At 36.9% G+C, this 24,824-nt stretch overlaps 1 protein-coding gene and 1 pseudogene across 7 annotated transcripts in view; both read left to right on the top strand.

The window, feature by feature from the left end:
* Positions 1-24,824, top strand: part of PDE4D (phosphodiesterase 4D) — a 1,246,395-nt gene that overhangs the window by 1,152,403 nt on the left and 69,168 nt on the right. Inside the window, exon 1 of one of the 7 annotated variants that reach the window (XM_036308167.1) lies at positions 14,613-14,733. The exons of the other annotated variants lie outside the window; for them this stretch is intronic. The gene's annotated coding sequence lies outside the window, so the exon portion shown is untranslated. Of the gene's footprint in view, positions 1-14,612; positions 14,734-24,824 lie in introns of those variants that run through there. 7 annotated transcript variants of the gene reach the window in all.
* Positions 21,520-23,117, top strand: LOC118655891 (annotated as a pseudogene).

The following is a 24,824-nucleotide window of genomic DNA, read 5'->3' as shown; positions in this document are numbered from 1 at the left end:
CCCCCCTTGGTTTCTTCCACAGTAACCAGCACAGTGCTTTGTACATGGTAAATGATTGAAAAATATTTCTGAAATGAGCAAAGAACGTTTGAGGGAAATAGAAAGCAATCTATCCTCATCCGGAATACATTGAGCCTACTCAACAGTTTAGTCTGAATTCTGTTTCAGTTTCAGGAAACTCTCCTTACTTTAAGTAATAATCCTATATAATAAAAGGCTAATATGCAAATCAACTGGAAGGTGGTATGACTGCTTGCTATGATGTGCACTGACCTACAGGGGGCAGACGCTCAACGCAGGAGCTGCACCCTGGTGGTCAGTGCACTCTCACAGGGGGAGTGCCGCTCAGCCAAAGCCGGGCTCACAGCTGGTGAGTGCAGCAGCAGTGGCGGTCCCACCTCCATGGCAGCGCTAAAGATGTCTGACAGCTTAGGCCTTCTCCTCTAAGCTGTCAGTCAGACATCCCCTGAGGGCTCCCAGATTTCGAGAAGGCACAGGCTGGGCTGAGGGACCCACCCCCACCCCCCAGTGCACGAATTTCATGCACCAGGCCTCTGGTCTATATAATAAAAGCCTAAGCAACCATTACGGCAGAACAACCAGAACAGCCGGTCACTATGATGCGCACTGACCACCAGGGGGCAGAAGATCAACACAGGAGCTACCCCCTGGTGGTCAGTGCACTCCCACAGGGGGAGCGCCAGTTAGCCAGAAGCCAGGCTCACTACTGGCAAGTGCAGCGGAGGTGACAGGAGCCTCTCCCGCCTCCGTGGCAGTGCTAAGGAGCAGTGAGCAGGTGGGCGGTAAGGAGTTAGGGTTCCTGGACTGTGAGAGGGTACAGGCCAGGCTGAGGGAGACCCTGCCACCCCCAGTGCACAAAGTTCGTGCATCAGGCGTCTAGTGTTTATTATAATTATTTATACTTATTAATCTATTCATATCAGTTTTAGCCAATTATAAAAATTGGCTTGGAGAATTCGAGAGAAACAAAACCCTGAATGTTATAAACAGTTCAGCATAATTTATATATAGTAAACAAAATATCTTTTTTCCCCCCAGTAGTTGCAGTAATGCTAGGAGAACTCGAGAATAGACTTGACGTGATATCAGAAGGAAGCAGTTACCCACATTTACTGACTGCTAATCGGGTAGCTAGAAATAATGAGAGGGTACAATAGAAATGTTCAAAGAAAGTTTTCTTGGCACACATTACTATTTAATTATCTTATTTCTGAAAGAACTATAGCTCCACTGTTACCTAAGTTTATCCTTTAGCCATTTAATATAGTAATATCCCCAGTGTAAGAGAGGGGAGCCAATTACTGTGATAACCTGGATCCTTTGTAAAAGAATACTGAAATACCAAGAAGTGCTTTTTCTCCCCCCCCCCCCACCCCGCCCTTCCTTGGTTTATTTATCTATTTTTTTGTTCCATTCCATTTAGGTAAGAATAAAAAAAATACCATATTATGAGATTGTTAATGAAATGTTTCTATTATAGTTCAATAAGCATACATTTTTTAAAATAAATACTTCTTCGCATTGTCATACACGATAGTTGAATGCTGGGTCATTAGTTAATAGCAAACGGTCACTCTTAGTTATGTTTTTAATGACTTGCAAAATTGGGTGTACATATATAAGCAAGTCCAAGCAAAACTGACTTCAGAATGAGCATTTGGCTTTCATTTCTTGCTGCATACTGCCCACTGAGCTGTCTCTTCAGAGGTGTAGCTGTAAGAAAAAAAATAGTACATGCTTTCAGATGTACAAAATCTGGCAGACTTCATTACTGTACTCAGCCTCTTGATACCATGACTTAATGATGTGAGCAAAACAGAAATCATTGTCTCAGGAGCTTCAAACTCTCGGAGTAGTTGTAAGAGCACCCCTCATTTATTCCTGTGTCTCTACATTTAGTTTCAAAGTTGAGGATAGAATCTAGCTTTTAAGAATTCCTCTTCAGGAACCTTTCCTATATACTACTCAGACTCCAACAGTCCATCATTTGAACCCTCTGTTACCTTGGGCATGGATTAATTGCAATTGAATTCTAGGTTACAAATGTATTTGCTCAACATTTTGCAGGCAGCATTCCATTGTTTTATAACATTGATGACATTCTGATATCTGCTCAAAACCTATGTTTCTTTGTAAAAATTTGTGAACTCTTCATCACCAGTGTTTCTACATTTCATGATCAATTGTTTTGGTCTGGGTCTTGGGCACACTCCAGATATCTGGGTCTTTTAATTCTGGTATTTTTTTTCTTTATTAAGCCTTCAGTAATATTACTTCCTCCATTTTCTCTCCTGCTCTTTCTGAGGTTCCTGTTAGTCAAAAGTTGGACCTCCTAGATCAGATCCTTTCATTTCCTCACTCCCCCACTCCCCCCATTTTTGTCTTTTTTGTTGTTTTATTCTACCTTCTAGATTTCTTCAAATTTATTTTCCAACCTTTCTATTAGAATTTTCACTTGGGCCATATATATATTTTCTAATTTCAATACTCTCTTGTTCTCTGGTTATTTTTTTAATAGTAACTGTTCTCATGTTCGGAATATGTTACCTTTCTAGGGGTACAAATGATAGTTCCTTGGAGGTTTTCCTTTGTCTTTCTGTTTCCTGTGGATTTCTTTATTCAGTTTATATGGTCTGCTTATTCTAGTCTCTCTTCTTTATTCTGGAGAATTTCCTCAAGAGATTGTCCATTCTTATTTAAAAGTGAGACACACACATAGTCAATGACAATACCAATGATGACAACAATAAATACACTATCAAGCCCTAGCCAATTTGGCTCAGTGGATAGAGCGTCGGCCCATGGACTGAAGGGTGTGGGTTCGATTCTGGTCAAGGGCACATACCTTGGCTACAGGCTTGATCCCTGGTCCTGGTCAGGGCACATGCAGGAGACAACCAATTGATGTGTCTCTCTCACATCAATGTTTCTCTGTCTATGTCTCTCTCCCTCCCTTTCTCTCTCTCTCTCTCTCTCTCTCTCTCTCTCTCTCTCTCTCTCTCTCTCTCTCAATATCACTGGGGGAAAAATATCCTCAGGTGGGGATTACCAAAACATAAAGATAAATAAATACACCATCAAAGTTCTGTGAACATGGGTAGACTTGTCAACTAACTGTAGGGTTTCACTATAGCATTATTGGTGGTTCAGTTGATTTATTCTCTGGCAAGTTCTCCAATGCCATTATGAGAAGATTCTCCAATTCCTGCCTGGGAGATATCCACTGAGGGGCATATATCTGCTAGTATTTGGGGAGCATGGCCTATAACAAGGTTGGGGGTATTACTAGAAACTCTTCAGTTAAGCATCTATTTTCAGCCTTGGGCCTCACTTTGTTTGCCACAGTGCCTGATGTCCTTAGTTTGAAGTGTCTCTAGTTTATTTTCTTTAGAAAAGAAAGATTCAGCCTCCAGCATAAGAGAGAAATCATTCATTGGGATCCAAAGTCTCCATATAATCTTTTTTTTTTTTTTTTACAAAGTTTCCATATAATCTTAATGTACTTCCAGCCTCTCACTGAAATCCTTCCTTCCTTAGTTATGCTGCCTCTTCAGCAGAAAGTCTTTCTGGGTTTGGCAGAACACATTAGTTCACTTTCTCTTGGAATTTGCTCTCTGTAATCATTTTCTCCATTGTGCTAAGGCAGTTTATAACCCTCCATCTACTCTCTGATTTCTAAAAATCAATTGAAATTTCTCCTTCCCCGTTATCTATGCCTTTGTGGACTTGTGTGTTTTTATTCCTTTAATTTCATGTTGGAGAGGTTTCAGAAAGAGAAAGAGAAATAAGCATGTATGGTTTCATAGTTGAAGAGGAAGGTGGCCTGGAAGAGCACTTGGAGTAGAAAAAAAAGATGGGACAAAACAAGTTGGGTAAAAGATCAGCAAGATTCTAGAAGGTGCTAATGATGGTAAGAGCTAATATTTAGAGAGTGGTCATTATGTGCTTGGAGCTTTGCAAAGTTCTTTACATGGGATATTTATTTTTGTCCTTGTAAGAGCACCAGGAAGTAGGTACTGAGGAAAAGAGAGGTAATATGACTTGTCTAAGTTAGTGATTGGTAGAGTTGAAACTTAAATCCAGACCTAACTTCAGAGACCAACCTCTCAACCACCAAACTATCTGCCTCCTATAAATTGCTTAAAGAGGGACTTTAGTGTCTGCCATGATGAAGTAACCACTTGAGCTAAAGCTGACCTTAAAGAGGGATTTTAAATGAAAGCATATATTTAAAAATCTTTTTATATGTCTTTGATTTAGGAGGCTTTAACCAAAACTATTAATTGGCCTATTTAATAATGTCATAAGGAATTTAAAATTCTTTCAGGTTTGAAGAGTATTAAGAGAATCTACTTCAGATGACTAGATGCCTCTATAGTACTTTGTGAGACTTAGGTACTCATCCTATATAATAAAAGCATAGTATGCAAATTGTCCCCTCGACTGGGAGTTGTCTGGGAGTTTGACCAGAGGGTGGGGCAGGGCCAGGAAAAGGGAGGGTATATACCCGGCCTGCAGCTGCTAGGGACCCTACCAGTGCATGAATTTTGTGTACTGGGCCTCTAGTCATTATATAATTCTATAGAATTCTCTTCTACCATTTCATAATATAAATGTACTCTTTGTAACTATGGTTTAAATTATATCCAGAAAGATGGATGTTGTGCCTATACAACACCAAACATCTGGAAGAAAAGAATTCCCAGCCAAAGCTTATTAAAAAGAGATTCATAAGCAAAGTATGCTTTTGAATTATGAAAACAGATTCATGTCCAACATCTTGAAAGACTCTCACATGTATGTTTATGTTTCAAACATGGCTTAGCGATCATTAAAAGTAAAATTCAATTACGTGTGCTCTGTTGTCTTTGCCATCAATTTCAATTAAACCAGACATGCCTGGCAGTTTCAGAGAGAAAAGTCTTCAGTTCTTTCCCTTGCTAACATTTTGCTGTTGGGACTTTGTGATTTTTCTCAATAAGGGCATATTATTAAGAAGACTCTTTATGTTAAACCTCTAAATTATTCACCAGGTGATCTTCATCAGCACTTATATAGATAAAAGAGAAGTAAAAGATTCAACATAATTTTTTTAGACTGTAAAATTTTTGTGAACTTCTAAGAAGCCACAAGTGCTCAGGTTTTTTATGTATGTTTTTAAATATACTTTATTTTTAGAGCACTTTTAGGTCGACAGTAGAATTGAGCAAAAGGTAGAGATTTCTAAAATGCCCCCTCCCCACACACATGTATATTCTCTCCATTATCAACATACCCTACCAAAGTGATATATTTGTTAGAATTGATGAACCTACATTGACACATCATTTTCACTCAAATTCAAAGTCCATAGTTTACATTAGGGCTCATTCTCAGATTTAGAGAAATGTGTAATGACATGTATCCACCATTAGGGTATCATATACAGTATTTTCAGTGGCCCTAAAATAACTCTGTGCTGCACCTATGATCCTTTCCTTCCCTCCCCTCAACCCGTGGCAGCCACTGATCTTTTTACTGTCTCCAAGGTTCTACCTTATCCAGAACGTCATATAATTGGAATCAAAGAGTATGTAGCCTTTTTCAATTGCCTTCATTTATTTAGTAATGTGCATTTAAGGTTCCTTCATGTCCTTTCATGGCTTGATAGCTCATTTGTTTTTAGCACAGAATAATATTCCATTGCCTGGATGTACCACAGTTTATCTGTTTACCTACTGAAGGACAATCTAGTGCTTCAAAGCAGGGGAGGGCGGGGGCAAGGGGAAGAGATCAACCAAAGGACTTGTATGCATGCATATACGCCAAACCAATGGACATGGACAACAGGGGGATGGGAGCATGAGTGGGGGGGGGGGGGGGGGGATGGGGATTTAATGAGGGGGATGAGGACACATTTGTAATACCTTAACTAATAAAGAATTTTTTTCAAAAAAAGAAATCAGGGGAAGAAAAAGCACTGAATATATGTACGTGAGATAAGAACACGTCCAATAAAGTATGATGAATTTCCACAGGAAAAAAAAAAGTTTTGGCAATTCTAAATAAAGCTGCTGTAAACATCCTTCTGCAGGTTTTTGTGTGGAACATGAGTTTTCAACTCTTTGGGGTAAATACCAAGTAGTGCCACTGCTAGATCGTGTGGGAAGCGTGTGTTTAGTTTGTAAGAAACTGCCACGCTGGCTTTCAAAGTGGCCACACTGGCTTTCAAAGTGGCCGCACCATTTTGTTTTGCATGGACTGAGAGTTCTTGTTGTTTCTCCGCCTCATGACTATTATAGAGTCCTGTTCTGTAAAGGAACCACAATTCATTCCTCCAGTCTTCTCCTAGGATGAAGTGGGGCAGTTTCCATTTGGAAATATTATGAATAAAGATATGATGTCATGATGCGTCTTGGTGCATATAAGCATGCATTTCTGTGGGGGGAATGTAACAAAGAATGGAATCCTGGAACCTTTCTAGGTAAGGGGAAAGTATTTGGTAACATGTATAAAAAGTGCACGAGAATTTCTGAGTCCACATCCTAGCCAAAAAAAAATGGTACTGTCAGCCTTTCCATTTTTTTTCTGAATATGGAGGCTCTATAATGGGATCAGTGTATTTTCCTGATTACTAATGAGGGTGAGCACTCTTTCATGTGTTTAGTAGATTTTTGAATGTTTTGTTATTGTACTTCTTCATGAAAAGTATTTTATAAAAGGCCTCTTTGAGCACCTTTAAGGGGAACCAAAGGCCACATAAGTTAAAATATTTGCTACAACCTGTCAATGAGAAAGACTGATAATACTCTGTAACACTCAATGAAGGACTGACCTTTCTGAGAATCTGTAAAATGTAGAATGCAAATATTAATTTGGATTCAGTGTCACAGTTGTTGTTTCCTATCCTATAACTTTTTGCATCCCTGCCAACCATTTTTATAATTTGAGACTGCCTTTGATATCTTTCTCCTCATTGTTACTCTCATGTATAAAAGAGGGGATGGTAGTGTTTCCCATGCAGTATGTCTGTGTATGGTTTAGCCTTTAAAGCTCAACAAACTTAATAGACATGGACTTACCAATCTTCAGAGCATCTTTTTGAAATGGAGTGGAGGCAAGTGCATCAACAGGTTCCTTATCACTGGAGGAGACAGACCATCCCAGAGGGAGATAGCTACTTCTGTTTTGGCACAGAGTATAATATTTTTTTAAAAATTTTAATGTTGACACTATTGCAGATGTCCCCCATTTTCCCCACCTTTGCCCACCTTCACCCACCCCCGCCTCCCCCTTCCTTTGCCTGATGGCCACTTCCTTACTGACCTGGAACCAAGCTAGGCACAGAACTCAGATTTTCTAACTCCTAGGCTATTGCCAGATGCACTAGAGATGCTGTCAACTGTTCTAGGCATAAAACATGTGCTGTGTTCATTGTGTGATTGCTAATAACTACTCACTAAAATATGAAAAAGAAAGATATGTCATGAAATGGTTTACGCTCTTTAAAATGGTTCTGATAATTTTTAACAATTTGATTGTATTCTTACAATTTTACTCCTTCCTGAAACCTTTTTAACTCTGCTTATTCTATAATTCTTAATGCTCTTAAACTGATCAGAAAATAATTATATTACTGTCAAATGTCCAGGCTTCATGCTCTCTTGCTTCCCACTCTCCCCCTGAGGTTTAGCAATAATGCATGCAGCTTAACATGATTAGTAGGAGTCTGAACATTCAGTGCCCGTGCCTCACCTTGTCTCTACCTTCATGTGGACCTTCTGAAAGACTCTCATTTTCAGACTCTTAAAAATAATAATGTATTGTAAAGAAAAAGTCTTGAATTCATAACACTTTTTAGTTTATAAAAGACTCCTCCTCCTCACAGGTGGTTAAGGATGCAAGAACAATGAAACTCAAGATAAAATGACACCCTTAAATTCACTCCATTATTATATGGCAAATTTAACAACCTGGTTTTGTAACAATCATTCCAGTGCTCCTTCTGTGGGAAGCATAATATAATTGTAAAAAGTACAAACTGTTTGAATTTCAGCTTCACATTAAACAGCTGAGTTACCTTGGACAAGTTACAGAAGCTCTCTGGGCCTCAGTTTCCCCAGCCATAAAATGAATATAATAAAAGTTATTGTGAGGATTCAGTAAATTAATACATATAAAAGGGCTCAAAACTGAGCTTATCCAATATAAATGCTTAATAAATCTTAGCTCTGTTATTTTTCTTTTTAGTATCAGAAAGAGATAACATGTTTATCCAGGAATAATAAGATAGAATTGCTAGACCAAAAATGATTTTGTAATTATACCTTTCAGCCTAGATGAATTGCTTTAATTTCTTCATTTTTAAATATAGAAATAAATAATCCCTAAAAATAATCTCTAAATATTGTAAAATTAACATATTATGTTGATTAAAACTCAATGAAAATTAGTCTATTTATCTTGATGGAATAAGTATTGCCCTGAGAATTAAGCTGAAAACCTGGAATCAAACATCACGTCCTGTTTCTTTTCTGAACTCATAATTCTGTCCCCCCAGTCCACTTAGCACATTTATGACAGAAAAGCTATAAATTGCTTAAAGTCTAGCACATGGGGTTCCCACACAGCAGGATCCTCTGAGAGAAGTATGCATTAATAGGCACCTCTAAAGGCAAAATTAGGCTATCCAACAAATATATATTGAGCCTCTACAATGGTCTAAGAACTGTGAGGAGCAGAGAAGATATTATGGTGAATCCCTGCTATTCTTTTGAAGAAAAGACCTACATAACTAAACTATTAGAGAGAGAGAAGTGAATGACACAAAAATGAAGTGCTCTGTAGGGGTCAGTACAATGTCTTATGCATCTTTGTGTTCACTCAAACTGACAGATAAATGGTTACCAGTGAATGAATGAATGAATGAATGAATGAATGAATTTCAAAGAAGAAGGAAAGGTAAATGTACATGGAAGTCATTGATCTCTTTAACAAACATGTATTAAGTGCCAAAGAATTATACTAGGCTTGAAAACTAGAAAATGGATTAAGACAAACCTAAATTTCAATGACTTAACAGCTAAGGGCATTAAACAGAAAGATAGTCAATTACATCATAGCATGCTGTTGGTGCACACATACCATTCCAAAAGTAGAAAAGAGAAAAAAAAAATCAGATATTCTCCCAGTGATGAAAATTCCAGAGCTGGGGCTTTGAGGATGAGAAGTTAGCTAGAACAGAAGAGGTATGTATGGTTAAAGGTCAGTGTTGAAGCAAATATTACAGTGTGGAAGGCACAAGAGAGCTCCAAACAGGTTGCAGTATGTGGCACAGTGGTGATCAGTAAGGAATGAGAAAGATGATTAAAGAGAAGCAACCTTTAATAAACTGCTAAGAAGACTTGAATGTCATGCTAGGAAATGGATTTTTTTTTTAAGCTCGGGGGTGATTTTATTCAATGGGAGAAATATCAGCCTTAAGTCTTGATCATGTTTAATTTTGACACAATTGAAAGTTGCATATTTAAAGCAATCTTTGTAAGTTTTTTGTGTTTTTATTTTTTTATTTAAAAAATAATTGAATATAAACATTTTCTGGATCATGTGCCTGAATTTTTGCCTTTGTGTTTATTAATACATGAATTATTGCATTAACCACACATAATTACCTAAAGACAAGTATGTAACTTTTGCTGCAAAGTTTCTCATATGAACACTGTATGCCTCTGAGGGTTGTGAAAGTGTTTTTGGAAATCTGTGACTTCTCAAACTTCAGAAATGTTGATATGGAGATAGAATTGGAGTGAGTGGGAGAAAGATGGGCACCAGGAAAACCAGTTCAGAGCCTACTGCAATAATTACATGAGAACCAAAGAGAGCATGAACTAAAGAAATTTGGAAGAGAGGGGAAAATTCAATGGCTATTTATGGAGAAAAACAAATGAAACAGGGAGACTGGGCTTGAGAGAGGCGGGACTCAATGACCATGCTTGGAATTCTGGCTTCAGTGAGGAGGTGAGTGATGGTGGCATCTCAGTAAGAGAGCAAAACTAGTAGGCAGAGTAAGTTTCAGTGTTAGAAATGTGGAGTTTGAGGTGTCTGCGCACATTCAGGTGGATATCTGAATGAGGAAGAGCAATGTAAGCTGGAGTTTTCAGAACATAGGAGGTAGACATTTCAATTTTGGAGGTAAATTTACTCACAGGGACAATGCGTGAGGTGAGGGGGAAAAAAGCATAGAAAAAGAAGAATCCAACAAAGGAATTGAAAAATTTTCTGCCAACTGAAGAGTAGGCAGAAAATCAGGAGAGTGGTGTTCTCCAATCTGAGGAAGGAGAGCGTTCCAAAAAGGACTCAGGATTTCTGGAAGAATTTTGTGGAGAAGGTATTAGTTGAAATGGGTGTGGAAAGACAAAGGAAGCTGTGAGGGCACAACGGAAGAAGTATGGATTCTGGGTTTCGGAAACATTTTAAGAAGTCTCACAGACAGAGAAACAAAATGAATACCAAAGGATTGGGTGGAGTAAGCAATACTGCATAGGGCTGAAAGGTGGGCTCTGAAACCAAACTCCTTAGCTTCAGTTTCCGGCTCCCCACTATTAGCTATGTGATCCTCAGCAAGTTATGTAACCTTCTAAGCCTGTTTTCTCAGGTGCAAAATGGGAACAATAATAGCACGTTTCTCGTTAAGTTGTTTATTTTTTACTCTCCTGTGTAAAACCCTTGCAGGATGGTTTTATATATACAACACTAGAGGCCCAGTGCACAAAACTTGTGCACTTGGAGGGGGGCGGTTCCCTCAGCCTGGCATGTGCCCTCTCGCCATCCAGGAGCCCTCGGGGAATGTCCGACTGACACGGAGGAGGGAGAGGCTCCCACCACCGCCACTGTACTCGCCAGCCATGAGTCCGGCTTCTGGCTGAGTGGCACTTCCCCTGTGGGAGCGCACTGACTACCAGGGGGCAGCTCCTGCATTGAGTGTCTTCCCCCTGGTGGTCAGTGTGCATCATAGGACTGGTTGTTCCACTGTTCGGTCAATTTGCATATTAGCCTTTTATTATATAGGAGGGTTGTTTTTGGCCACCTCTGAATATTTTATTCTTTGTCCTTCTACCATCCCAGCCCCCATTTATAGTTTCACTTTTATGGATATTTTATTTTACAAACTGAAGTTTTAAATCATTTATATAGTCTATATACTAGTATAAGTATATTGAAAATACAAAATATACTTTGTAAATCCTTAGCAAGTTTTTCTACCCCTATATTTTATTTTAGTCCTTAATAGACCTATATTACATTTTTAAATCTTTAATAAATATGGAATTTATTTTAATAATTATGGGCTCTGATATTCTTTATATAGATTTCCTACATTTTCAGAACAATATTTACTGAATAATCCATAGTTTCCTTATTGGCTTGAGATGTCACTTCTAGATTTTACTAAATTTAAGGATGGTTGGTTCTGTTTTTAATCTTTATAACCTGTTGCTATACAAAAGTACCATGTTATAACTATTATAGATTTAAAAAATACATTTTAGTATTTGAAAAAAACATGTGCCCTCATAATTAATCTTATTTTTTAAATTTTTATCAGTTATTCTTACTTTGTTTTGCTAATTTGTAAGTATTAATTTAAAATTATAAAAATTAATTTTATAATCTATTTGTGAAGTCCTCACAAAAAACTCCATTAGTATTTTTATTAAAATTGCATTAAGTTTCTAATTAAGTAGTTTACAAGTACTACACAACTACTTTATGAAACCCCTATAAACCATCTACAAAATTCTTAGTTCTTAAATTAAGTACTTGCAATCAAAAAAAGATTTGAAGAAACCAATAGCTCAAACAAAAAGAAACTAATGGATGAGCAAAACAAGTGTATTTTTCTGAAGAATATTTATTTTCAGAAGAAACAGAGATGATAAACAGTATAGAAAAAAACTCTTACAATATTAAATTTTCAGAGAGAGTAAGGCCAAGAGTACATTAATTATGATTAGGTTTCTGTGAAATAGGAGCAAGATACTGAAAAAAAAAATTGGAAGATTGAAGAAAAGACTGAACACTAGTGAATACTGAATTTGTCAAGCAAATCTCCTGAAATTTAGAGCACAAAGACAAGGATATAAAATACAATGAAAAAGTAAAGAGACATGAAGAGTGTGATGTCAGTAGGGGTGTGAGAAGGGACAGGAAAAAATAATTTAAAAATAAATTACTTCACCTGAAGAATGATTCAAGTTCTCGATTGAAAAGGTTCACCCACTGCCCAACAGGGGTAAAAAATACATACTGTTTACAAGCTGATGAAATTTCAGAATTCCAAAGATTAAAAAAAAATTGATCCTAAGAGCTTCTAGAAAACAAAAAGGGATCTTTCAAAGGTAACATGGGACAGACCAGGCAATGTTTCAAAGCTCTAAGGAAGATTACTTAGAACCCAAAATTGATAGTCAAACTATCAACAAAATAAAGATTTATTTAAACATATAAAGGCTCAAGTTCACAGAGTTTACTCCCTACAGATGCTTCATAATGAAAATAAAATTACTTGAAGATATCAAAGAAAAAATATATACAGAAGACGCAGCAAGTACTAAGATGCAAGTACTGGAACTAACCCAGGTGTTTTATGAAAATGAATTCCAGGATAATAACAGACCTAGAAAACAGGCAACCTAAATTAGAGTCTTCACAGGGTTCTAAGAAAGTAGATATCATAATTAGACTTGCATAATTAAAAATCTTTCAATATTGTAGGGCAAAAATAATTGAAAAAAAATGTTTTACATTAATTTATCTTTAAAATATTGTTTTCCCATCCAGGAAATTAAATATATTTATATTTTTTCTAGTTTTTAAAAAATATCCTTCAGTGAAGTTACACAGTATTATTTGTACAAGACTTTTACATATTCACATTTTTACATTTATTTCTAGGTATTTTATATGTTTTATGATTATTGTAAATGGGATACTTTCTCCATTTTCTCACTGGTTATTGCTGGTATATAAAATATCTATAGTGTATATGTATTTTATAATGCTCCATCTTTCTTATACATTTTGTTGATTCTCCTGAATTTTTAGTTATAGAATTTTCATCTGAAAATATAGTTTTGCTCCCTTCTTTTATTTATACTTCATATTTGGCTTTCTTATATAGTTGCTTAGGTTAGAATTTCCTGAGCTGCATTAACTATGGAGACAGTGGGCAGCTTTGTTTTGTTTCTTATTTTCTTTGTTGTTAATTATAGATGTTGAATGAAAGCTATTCAGTAGCATGATAAGGACCCATACTTCTATTCTTATTGTACTAGGCGTCCTATTTTACTATCAACTCTTTAATAAGTGTGATGGGTTACAGTACAGATATTGTTGAGTGATTGGGGAAAAAATTGTGGGATCAATTGTATACTATAGGATGCCATTATAGAATAAATATGATTTTGAGGAAAATATATAGAAAACTGTTTAATAATTCAACCACCCAGTCATAGCTGTATAACTGTATGGACAAAGGTAAAAGAAATACATATAAGAGGTTTGAACTTAAGAGGTAGCAAATCCACTTTCTGTATATGATTTCTTCTTGCCCATAAGATTCAGAATATTTGATAGCAATACAATTTAAAATCCATTTTGATATTGAGTAAAATTTATGCAAAACTGCTCAGAACAGACCAATTTTTCTGCTGCTCATCATGTCTGCTTATAAAAAGCAAAATTGAACAGCAGGAAGTTCTGACTCCTAGAGATAAGACAGCATTCAACTTTCTTTTCTGAAACGGAGAACATTAGCAATCTGTATATATTCTGTCATTTCTCTTAACAGTTTTGTACTTTCTATAAAATATTGCTTAAATGATTTTTTAAATTTTTCAAATAAATAAATGAGTTTTCATCCTATGGATGACTTGGCCTCATTTCAAAGCATAAATTCTTGGATGTAGTCGAACTTTATGCTTTTTCCTCATTGTTCTATAGACAATAAATTTCTAATAAAAACAATCAATAATTTGAATATTAATGTTTACTTAAAGTCAATCTAGTCCTCTTTTATTAGAAAGCTATAACACACAAACTTCTTGGGATGTTGATGAAGAACTTTGTTATTCTTCTCCTCACAATGGTCAATAGTATCAAACCATGATTTTATTTTTAAGATTTTACCTAAAGAATTATATTTGAAATAAGATTGTGAGTTTATGTACTACCTCCTTCATATTAATAGTGAAGATCTTGAATTACAGTGACCTTCATGTATATTGTATAAGATTACATAGAAGATTGGGAAAGCTTCACATTTCCTATTTGTGAATCTGACTTTCATGCCCGTCAAGATTGGTACATACTCAAGTTTGTTTTCAATTAACTTCAAAGACGATCAAAACCAAAGAGCATCTGTATAATTGCTCTCACAGGGTAACTGTTTGCGGCCCCTGTTTTGCCCTGTAGCCCTTTTCCTAAGGAGAAAACTATATTTTTCAGCTAAGTACCTGCTTCCACTGTATTTTTGTTTTGTTTTGTTTTACAACTTTAAGTAGTGAGTGGCAAGAAGCAATATGAAGATGTTGTGAGATGGAGAGATGCACTCAGTCACCATCTGGTGAGCATTCTGGAGAATGGAGACAAATACCACACAATGAAGAAGTGAAGTCATTTTGCAGGAAGTTTGGCTTTGAAGATTAAGGACTGAGAGCAGGACATATTATGGTGGTCAGTTCAGCATAATTCTTGTGGGTTTTAGTAAATTGCAGATGATTTACCCTGGAAGGGCTGTAGAGATCAAGTTTAGAAATAAGGAAACTGAGGCGCACAGAGCTCCAGTGGCATTTCCACAACATTTATTTGAGCCACGTGTCAAAATCCACATTCCAAATGTGCAACTGCTGTCTTACGGAATTTGCAGTGACACATTCTGAGATCATGCAGGAAATGCACCAGAATCAAGCACTAGGAATTAGGTCAGTAGCTTGAGACAATGCCGTCTCCTAGGCAGTCTTATGCTTCCCTGACCCGACTGGGACTTGAAAAAAGCAAAACGTGTGTGTACATATGACTGTAGCATTCCTTTTCTATGTAGCATGTTTTCAGTTGAGCTTTAAGCTATACAGATAAAAGCCACAGCCTACGTTAGCCAATACTTCTTAGTGTTGCTTCTTTATAGAAATGAATTTTTTTCTTGGTATTTCAAGCTCTTTAGGGTATCAGATCAATGGGATGAGACCCAGTTATGCTGTAAAAATTGAATGCAGGCATATGTGTGTAGAAATATATTAGGAAAAAAATATCAATTTTTATAGTAATGAGCATTGGGTTGTAGAATTATATGTGCTTTTTCTTCATTTCCTTAACTTTTTCTGTATTTCCTAAGATATCTACCATGAGATTTTTAAATATATAGTTTTATTACACTAGTAATAGATAAGTACTTTCATGTCATAAAACACTTAAAGCATTAAGAATATGTAAAACTTCTTCCTGCTCCGTTAGATTTGTTCTCCTTGCAAGTAACCACTCAGCAATGGCTACAACTTGGTGTATATCTTTTCTGAATTTTAACTGGATATTCATATATTAGAATTACAGGAAAATTTTTATCTAAAGTGATATACTACGCATGTTATTCTGTGACTGGCTTTTGAATATAATATGTTTTGAAGATTATGTTATTCAGCACATATACATCTATACCAATATTCTTAAACTGCAGCATAGTATGTATTTCAAAGTTTATATTTTATTGTTTTTCTATTTATGACTTTTTAGATTACAAACTAGTGCAGTGAACATGGAAGTGCATGCTTGTTTATGTATTCCACTGATTTTTAGATCCGTGGATTAGTTATAAAGAGGTAAAGAAAGACAACAAACAGGGAGATGGACATAGAGAAGAAGAGTTTAAAGGAGGTAGAATCCGATGATTCTGGAGGACAGAATGTTCATCCTCTATGTCTCATCCCACCTCACAAAAAATTCAGATGCTCATTCAGGCCCAGCCTGCGTGGCTCATTGGTTGAGGATTGACCTATGAACCTAGAGGTCATGGTTCGATTCTTAATCAGGGCACATGCCTGGGTTGCGAGTTTGAGCCCCAGTGTGGGGCATGCAGTAAGTAGCCTATCAATGAGTCTCATCACTGATGTTTCTATCTCTCTCTCCCTCTCCTTTCCTCTCTGAAATCAATAAAAATATATTTTTTTAAAAAAAAAAAAGAGAAAAGATTGAAAAAAAGATGTTCATTCAGGAAATAGCAACTCCACTGTAGAGATATTTAAAGGAATTCAGGGGCTCCTAAGAAAAAGTTTGGGTAAAAACCCACATACCAATACGGTTTTTGCCTTTGTGTTTTGGGGGAGAAAGAAAGACTCCTCTGATCTACAGCCAGAAGGTTGCTCAATTAGGGGAGGGAAGGGCAGGGCAGCTGCGTGATGGGTGTGAAGGACAGGCTCTTTTCCTGGAGTTGCCTGTCCTAGCCCTGCGGCAGTCCTCTGCAACAGCTGACTGATCATACCTGCATCGTAGCCCTCAAGTGTATTTGAGAAAAGAAAAATGTTAGGAACTCTTGCCAAATCTTGAAAATCAGCTGTCAGTCTTGCGCACGTATAATATGGTATAACTGGTTCAGATGCCTACAAAGCCCTTGCATAATTCAAAACAAGTTTGAGAAAATTGGGGGTAAATTTTTTTCCCTAGAAAAGCATAGTAACAGAAAAGAATTTTTTTTATTTTATTGGGGAGATATTGGCTAATAACATTATATAAGTTTCAAGTATTCAATTCCATAATACATCATCTCTATATTGCATTATGTGCTCACCACCCAAAGTCTAGTCTCCCTTCATCACCATATATTTGACCCACTTTACCCTCTTCACCTTCCCCCCACCCTAAAAAAAGGATTTTTAAAAATCATGATTGCATTGACTACATTAGGGACAAACTCTTAATGTATTTAAAACTTCAGTTCACCAATAATTGAACCAATATTAATCATCATTTTGTTAAATATTTACTCTATGCAGACAGTTTGATAAGAGCTTTACAGGTAATGCTTTTTTAATATTCAGAAGAACCCTATAAAAGCTATCAAACTTTACAAATAAGAAACCTGAGACTAAAGAGATTAAGTAAGTTGACCAGTTGTCATATTGCTTAGAAGTAACAGAGCTAGAATTTGAACCCGTTTTTGCATACTTAAAATTTTAGCTCTTAACACCACACTGGAATGAACTTTAGTTTGTAATCAAATGTTTTTATATTGGTAGCAATTCCAGCAAGAATAAAAAGTGTTCCATGTTATATATGTTGTAGATTAGTACTTTGGGAAACATTATTGCTTTGAATTATGGTATCTTTTATAAGATATTGAAATGCTACATTCTAGATAAGACCGTGCAGCAGTAAGAAATATATGGTTTTTGCTTTTACTTGTGTCAATCATGCTATCTTCTTTGAGCTTTTCAAGAAGGGAGTGACGCAGTGGAGATAAACCGGGCAGATTACTTGGTATGTGTTATCCTGAAATCTGAGTTATTTGACATTTTTAAGGCTAAGCATTGATTGAGCTCTGTGAACATAAATTGGCAAGAAAAAATAATACCATCTGCTCAATAGCAACTCTTTGCTCTTAGCAAAGAGCATTTGTTTCAACTTGAGAGTTATAATCATATTATCAAACTTGCTGATTGCATGAACTGAATATAAATTGTCAGGCTCATAAAGGTGTATATTTATGGTCACCAGGAGCTCCTCAATTTCCATATTTTTATTGTTGATGGAGTTAGCTTATTTTTTTTTTCTGTTTTTCTTGCTGCCATTGGAGACTTCAAACAGCCTAACTAGTATTTTCTATAATTATGTAGCAATAGTCTCAAACCAATAGCTTATACAGAGTGCAAATTTGGGACTTTTTAAATTCGATTTTTAAAATATTTTTTATCTAGACTTCAACTCCAATGTTTTCTTAATGGGAATAAGTTTCTCTTTATTTGCCAAGAGGCTCCACTTACAGCTAGAGAAATGTGTTGTTTTCCTACTTATAAATATCAGTATAAAGTATGTACTGTGCAAAATATAAATTACTGATGTAAATATGGCCATTTTGGTTTACCAGGGGATTCTGTTTGATTAACATAAGGGAGCTATGGTGTTCTTGTGTCTCTTTGGCCTTCCTTCTGGTTTATTCCAAGAATTCTCAGGTGGTTGCTCAAGAGCTCCAAAGTAAAGCACAATTATTAAAAGTGCTTTCTAGAAGGATCTTCCAGCCTCAGAAAATAGAAAAGTGGAGAAATAAATTACCTCATTAGTATAGAAGAACATTTTAGGTTAAATCACATAGAAAAATAATATTGGTCTTTTAAAATTTCAATACAAACAGATATTTATAACCTTAAAATATGGATAAAAATAAATAGGTTGTAAAAATATTTAGAAAAATTAAAGTAGTATTTTAAGAGATTAACATTTGTCTCCCTATTGTTAATCTTAGAAAAATGGTGAGAAACTTTTGTATGCTCTATATTTGTAGGAAGTAATAATAGATTTTGAAACCATGCCATGTTATAGAAAGTCTTTTCTACTTATGTACCTGATTCCAAACAAGCAAATGTTTGAAGACAATCTGATTTCATTTATCAGAAATGTAACCCTGGCCAATGTTGCTAGATGGTTAGAGCATTGGCCCAGGCATGGAAGGGTCACAAGTTAGATTTCTAGTCAAGGGCACAGAACCTGAGTTGCAGGTTCAGTCCCGGCCTGGTCCAGGCACCTACAGAGGCAACCAATTGATGCATCTCTCTCACACCAGTGTTCTCCCTTCCCTTCCCTTCCCTTCCTTTCCCTTCCCTTCCCTCCTCTTTCCTCCTCTTCCCCTCCCCTCCCGTCTTCCCTCCCTCTTTCTCTCTCCCTTCCTTCCTGCCTTCCACTCTCTAAAAAAATCAATGGAGAAAAAATCCTCAGGTAAGAATTAACACAACAAAACACAAAATAATGCAGTATATTGGTGTGCACTCTTTGGAGTGTGCCCTCCTTGGAGCAGCCCATACCCTTCTCTTAGGCACAGACTTAAAAAAAAAAAAAAAAAAAAACCTCTGGAGACCCCCAGGGAATTTCAACAAGGGGAACAGTGGGCCATAAAACCCCTGAACCTATCTCCATGCCCCCTTTCTCTGACTTTTCTAGAAAGCTGAAGCAGCCCTACTTAGCTCTCTCCTGTTGCTTCTTCTATCCTAAGCCCTACCATGTTTCACTGTCCCCAGCTTTAATATATGTACTCTCAAAATAAATTTTTAAAATGCAGTATATTAATAAATATCTACTTACTTGATTGACAAAATAAACAAGGTTTGACATAGTGAATTTTATTTGCAACAATTGTGCATACCAATAACTTGGAAGTTAAAAACTGATGGACTCTCATAAGGCATCAAGGTGACTAAAGAATAGTTTTGTGTAGTCTCAAATACTGAATAATAAGCATACCCACTATTTAAAAGAGTAAACTAAAATGGAAAAAGAAATGAACGTTGAAAAGGGAGAGGTTTTAAATAATCTAATCCAAAATGTAATGACTTTTTCAAAAGAATAAATTTGATCATTTAAACTAAGCCAAAATAAGAATAATCATAAATTACATATGATGTATTCTTTTCCATCTTATTTTCCCCATCAGGTGGTTCCTGTTCATAGATATTATTCCATGTCATTTCTCCCATCCTATGCCCATGGTAGACAGACATAATTAAGATAATGTGCTTTATCTGTAGACCTCAGACCTCACATCAAAGGAACCTCTAGGAATAGATTAGAATGGAATCCTAATTGTGTCCCCTAGATCTTCTGATCAGTTCTTTTCATACTAGCTCTCAGGGAAGTAGTCTGTATCTGTAGGGAGAAGTAAGGAAGTGTGCGATTAAAAAAATTCTCTAAAAGAAGTCAGACATTATGTCTTAGTCCTGGTTCTTTCATTAAGAATGGAATCTTGACAACTTATAACTTCTCTAGGACTGATTTCAAATCTGTAAAATTCAGTAGATTAGGCTGGACTCTCTGTAAAATCCTTTCCAGTTTCTATTTTTTATTCTATACCTTCGGCAACCCCCATAGATTTTTCACCATTCCCTAAAAAAATCTGCAGCACTTTGCACATTGTCTTTTTTCAGCCTGGGATGCCTTTGTCACCTTTGCAACCTAACAAAACCACCATTCATCATTAAGATCCACCTCAAATGGTAGCTCATTACCTCTGAAGTCTTCCCCAATTCCTCCTAACTCACAGGCCAAGTGAGTTGTTCTCAGCGTGTGTCTCTGATGTAGATCAGTTCTCATTGTTTTATGATCATTTATGAATCTGTTTTCTCCCAAAAATCCTGTAAGGGACTCAGACCCTTGGAATTTGTATTCTCAGAGGGATGGTGCTTCACAGATATCAATTGTTCATTGGAAGTTTATTGAATTAATACAGAGATCAATATCTGCCTGTCACAAGTTCAAAGCCTACTAATTGAAGATTGTTTTTTTTTGTGATTCTAAATATATGTATATTAGTAAACTATTCAGAGTAGACACATCTCCATCTAAGTATTTTGTGACTTGTGTACATTCTAAACCACAGGAACCACAGATAATGCAGTAGGATTTGAAATCAATCATCCTATAGATCAGGGGTCCTCAAACTACAGCCCGCAGGCCACATGCAAATACAAATATTGTATTTGTTCCCGTTCTGTTTTTTTACTTCAAAATAAGATATGTGCAGTGTGCATAGGAATTTGTTCATAGTTTTTTTTTTTAAACTATAGTCTGGCCCTCCAACGGTCTGAGGGACAGTGAACTGGCCCCCTGTTTAAAAAGTTGAGGACCCCTGCTATAGATATTGCAGGTCAGTGATAAATACACTAACAAAGAAAAAGGTCATGCAAATAAGTAAGGAAAGCACTAAGGTATCATGGTTAAATTGTCAGAGACATGTTCAGACAATTCACAAAAGAAGATAAATAAATGACAAGTTAGAACATTAAAAAATCATTGCGACTTTTGGCTAATGATAGAGCTATTCGCACATTCATTGAACAGCTCTATCTTCAGAAAGCCATAAAATAAAAGTTTTAAAGCATAAAACACAATGGCAAAGAAAATGGGAAAGGAATACCAACAACAGAATTCTGGAAGCTGGAAAACAAATGGACAAGTGGTAACTGCCCTAGAGGACAGTTAAAGTTGAATTCTATGCTAACATTGGGGAAAGCCAAAAAAGTGACACCGTGACTAGTGCAAAACAACCCAAAGACTCAAAAATCAGTACCTAAAAAAGTGGGGTAAATATGAAAACCTTTAAGGAAGCTGTTAGATCCACAGATCCTATTTTATGTTCTGAAGAGTGGTGTGACTGTCCCTCATTCACCCCAGCAAGACACTTGACATTTATTCTCTGAAGGGCATAAAACAGTCTCTAGACCAAGGGACAGCAGGTACAGTTGAAGACTGAGCTGCCATGTTGAAATGGACCGCCTTTTAGAGGGCATATCCAGGGAAATAGAGAAAAAAGATGGACAAATAGAAAACAAGTAAATGAGAAAATTAGAGGGCCAATTCAAAAAATCTAACATCCAAATAACAGAAATTCTGGAAAGAAAACTGTAGGAGGAAATAATTGATATATAATAATAATAATCGTATACATATATATATAGCTTATTCTAAGGATCATCATCAGGTCATTTACAAAGGATCAAAAATCAAAAGGACATCAGACTTGGGAAAAACTTACATCAAAGATGAAAGTCAAGACCTCCACCATGTCCTCCATCTACTTCATTTTCTAGCCCCTGAAGCTGATTCAGTCCACAGAGACCTCAGGCCGTGACACTAGCTAAGAACCTGCAGCTTCAAAGCTCCCCTCAGCCCTTCAGGAGCCAGGAGAACCCCAGATGAGGCTCTACCACCAGGGTGGAGATAGTGGTTGAAAAACTACAAGATGGTGCCTCTAGCAGGATCCTTCCTGGCGATGGCAAGATGTCCAGGTACAGTTCCAGCCACTTCACCCTGCTTGGGGAGCTGGGCTCTGGGAGAACTCTCAATAACATCCAGAAGGTCAATAGGGGCATTTTTGACACCCTTTCTGGTAAAGAAGATCTGGACCACCTCCTGTGTAAGGACTGTACTGACAGTCTTTTGGAGCAGGTGGGCACTCAGCTCCCTGTCTCAGAATCTAACAGTCAGAGCTACAGATGCTATTTGGAGAGTAGCAGGAGAATAAGTGAGGATGAGAGGGAGACACTGCACGAGTTACTGAAGGACGTGGAGCTGGAGGAAGAAAGGCTGGTCCAGGAGCTGAAGGAAGTGAAGAAGAACTGAGAAAGGGCAGCTGTGGCCTGGAGGCAGCCTAGGCAGAGACTGAGATGCAGGACCAGCAGGAAAGGCAGGATCACAGGAACTACAGTAAACTGCAATGGCAACAGTTGGAACTGCATGACGAACTGAGAAGCATGGAGAACTGGCTGGGGTATGCCCTGACGCAGGTAGCTTGGCTAGAGAAAATTAACCCCTTCAGTTCAACGTTTGAGATTCGCCAAGATGGCCCCTTGGCTGTCATCAATGACTTCAGATTGGGCTGCCTCCCCACTGTCCTCATGTGCTGGAATGAGATTAACTCAGCCTGGGGGCAGACAGCATTGCTGCCCCTGGCCCTGTCTAACATAGTTGGTCAGGAATTTCAGAGGTATGGACTCATCCCCTGGGGAAACCACTCCTATCTGAAGTCTTTAACAGAAGGCTCCACTGAACTACCCTTGTTCTGTACCAGGGGCCCGAGGGCTCTCTTGTCTAACAAGTTTGACCAGGCGATGATGGCTTTCTTGGACTGCATGAAGTTCAAGGAAGAAACAGAGAAGGGCAAACCAGGTCTCTGCATGCCCTAAGGATCCATGTGGAGAAAGGCCTGATAGAAGAGCCTGGAGCCAGTGGTGAATTCTATTCCATCAGAACCCACTTGAACACGGAGGAGCAGTGGACAAAGGCACTCAAGCTTATGCTTACAGATCTTAAGTGGAGTCTCGCCTGGGTCTGCTTAAGGTATTGTCAAAAATAACTTTTTTTTCTATGTGGGAGAGGGATATTTTTTTACTTTAAAATATTTTACTTGTGAAAATTTTATCAGATCAATTGTAAAGCTGAAGAATATAACAGGTTTATAATTTTAATAATAAACAACCACACAGATATTAATTTAAGAGGAATGAAAGTATTGCCCAGAGCAAACCAAAGCCATTGCTGACTTCCCCAGCACAACTTTGCCTCCCTTCTACCTTCTCTTTCCTTCTTCACCACCTGGACAAGCAAATTCAAAATGACAGCAAAGATTAAACTACAAGGTGATGGGATGAAAGGTTGTAGAGGAAAAGAACTAAAGGTGGAGATGAAAGGAGAGGAGTAGGAAAGAGAAAGATGGAGATCTTCAATGTTTTTATGAGAAAATAAAAGTAATTGGCCACTGGTGTATGTAGTAGAACTTCGGGAGGGGGAATATTCTAAGATTTTTAAGTTTTTGCTGTGATGTATAAAGTCTACCCCCTCCCCCTCCATCTCTGAGAAACTCTAAATAAATTTCTACTTAGTCTTCAATGAAAATATCAAAAGGGCATCAGACTTCTTAAGATTCACATTGAAAATAATGGAGCAATGCCTTTTAAATTTTGAAGGAAAATGATTCTCAACCAAGAATTATATACTCAGCCAAACTATTAATCAGGAATGAGCATAGATTAAGACACTTTCAAAGATACATAGCCTCAAAAAATTTGCCTCTGATGCATACTTACTCAGGAAGCTACTGGAAATATGCTCAACAAAACAAGGGAGTAAACATCCCAAAGTGACAGCTGTGCAACAAACCTAGGGAATAACCAATCCAGATTAGAAGAGGCCCTAGGGAGACATTTCTTCAAGAAAATGAATTTGATAAAATTCTTAATGTATGTAACCCATACTTAAAGGAGACTTTGCAGGTGGGACCACGTTTGAGATAGAATTAATTTTACAAGTCTGTAGAAACCCAAGGAAATAAATAAAGAAACACAAGACAAGAATTTTCAACTATAAGGAAAGCAATCATGGCTCAATGGTTGAGTATTGACCTATGAACCAGGAGGTCACGGTTCAATTCCCAATCAGAGCATATGCCCAGGTTGTGGGCTGGATCCCCAAGGTAGGGCATGCAGGTAGAAGCTGATCAATGTTTCTCTCTCATCATTAATGTTTCTACCTCTCTCTCCCTTTCCCTTCCTCTCTGAAATCCATAAAAATATAATAAATAAGTAAATAAATACAACATCTTGTGAAGAAAATAAGAAGTGGTTGACATATATTACATAGTGTGGCTGCTCACAATGTTTCTTTAGTCCTACTAATATAAACAATAACTCTAAATTACAGCATATATGTGAAGGAATGAAGATAGTAGGTGTGAATGGATCAGGAGCTAAATTGTCATCTCCTGCAATAATCAATGCCTAAAACTAAAATATTAGAAAGTAGCAATGCAAGTATGTCATTTAGAGATACAGAGTAATATAGCAAATACATCAGCCAAAAGATATGAAAGTGGCTACCTCTAGGGACTGGAAGATATGAATATGTATATAGAGTGGGAGATTTTTAAGAAATCTTTGTAGTACTATTAAATTCTGTATGCCCCTATATAATTTTGCTAAAAAGAAAATTTAAACTTAAAAATTGATCACTCTTACTTGTAATAAGACATGCAAATTTAAACAAAATAAATAATATATTTGCAGTTTTTACATATT

This window comes from Myotis myotis, unplaced genomic scaffold (genome assembly GCF_014108235.1).
Source record: "Myotis myotis isolate mMyoMyo1 unplaced genomic scaffold, mMyoMyo1.p scaffold_m19_p_5, whole genome shotgun sequence".
NCBI lineage: Eukaryota > Metazoa > Chordata > Mammalia > Chiroptera > Vespertilionidae > Myotis > Myotis myotis.
The sequence above is the reverse complement of the archived record's forward strand: the minus strand, read 5'-3'. Positions and strand labels throughout refer to the sequence as shown.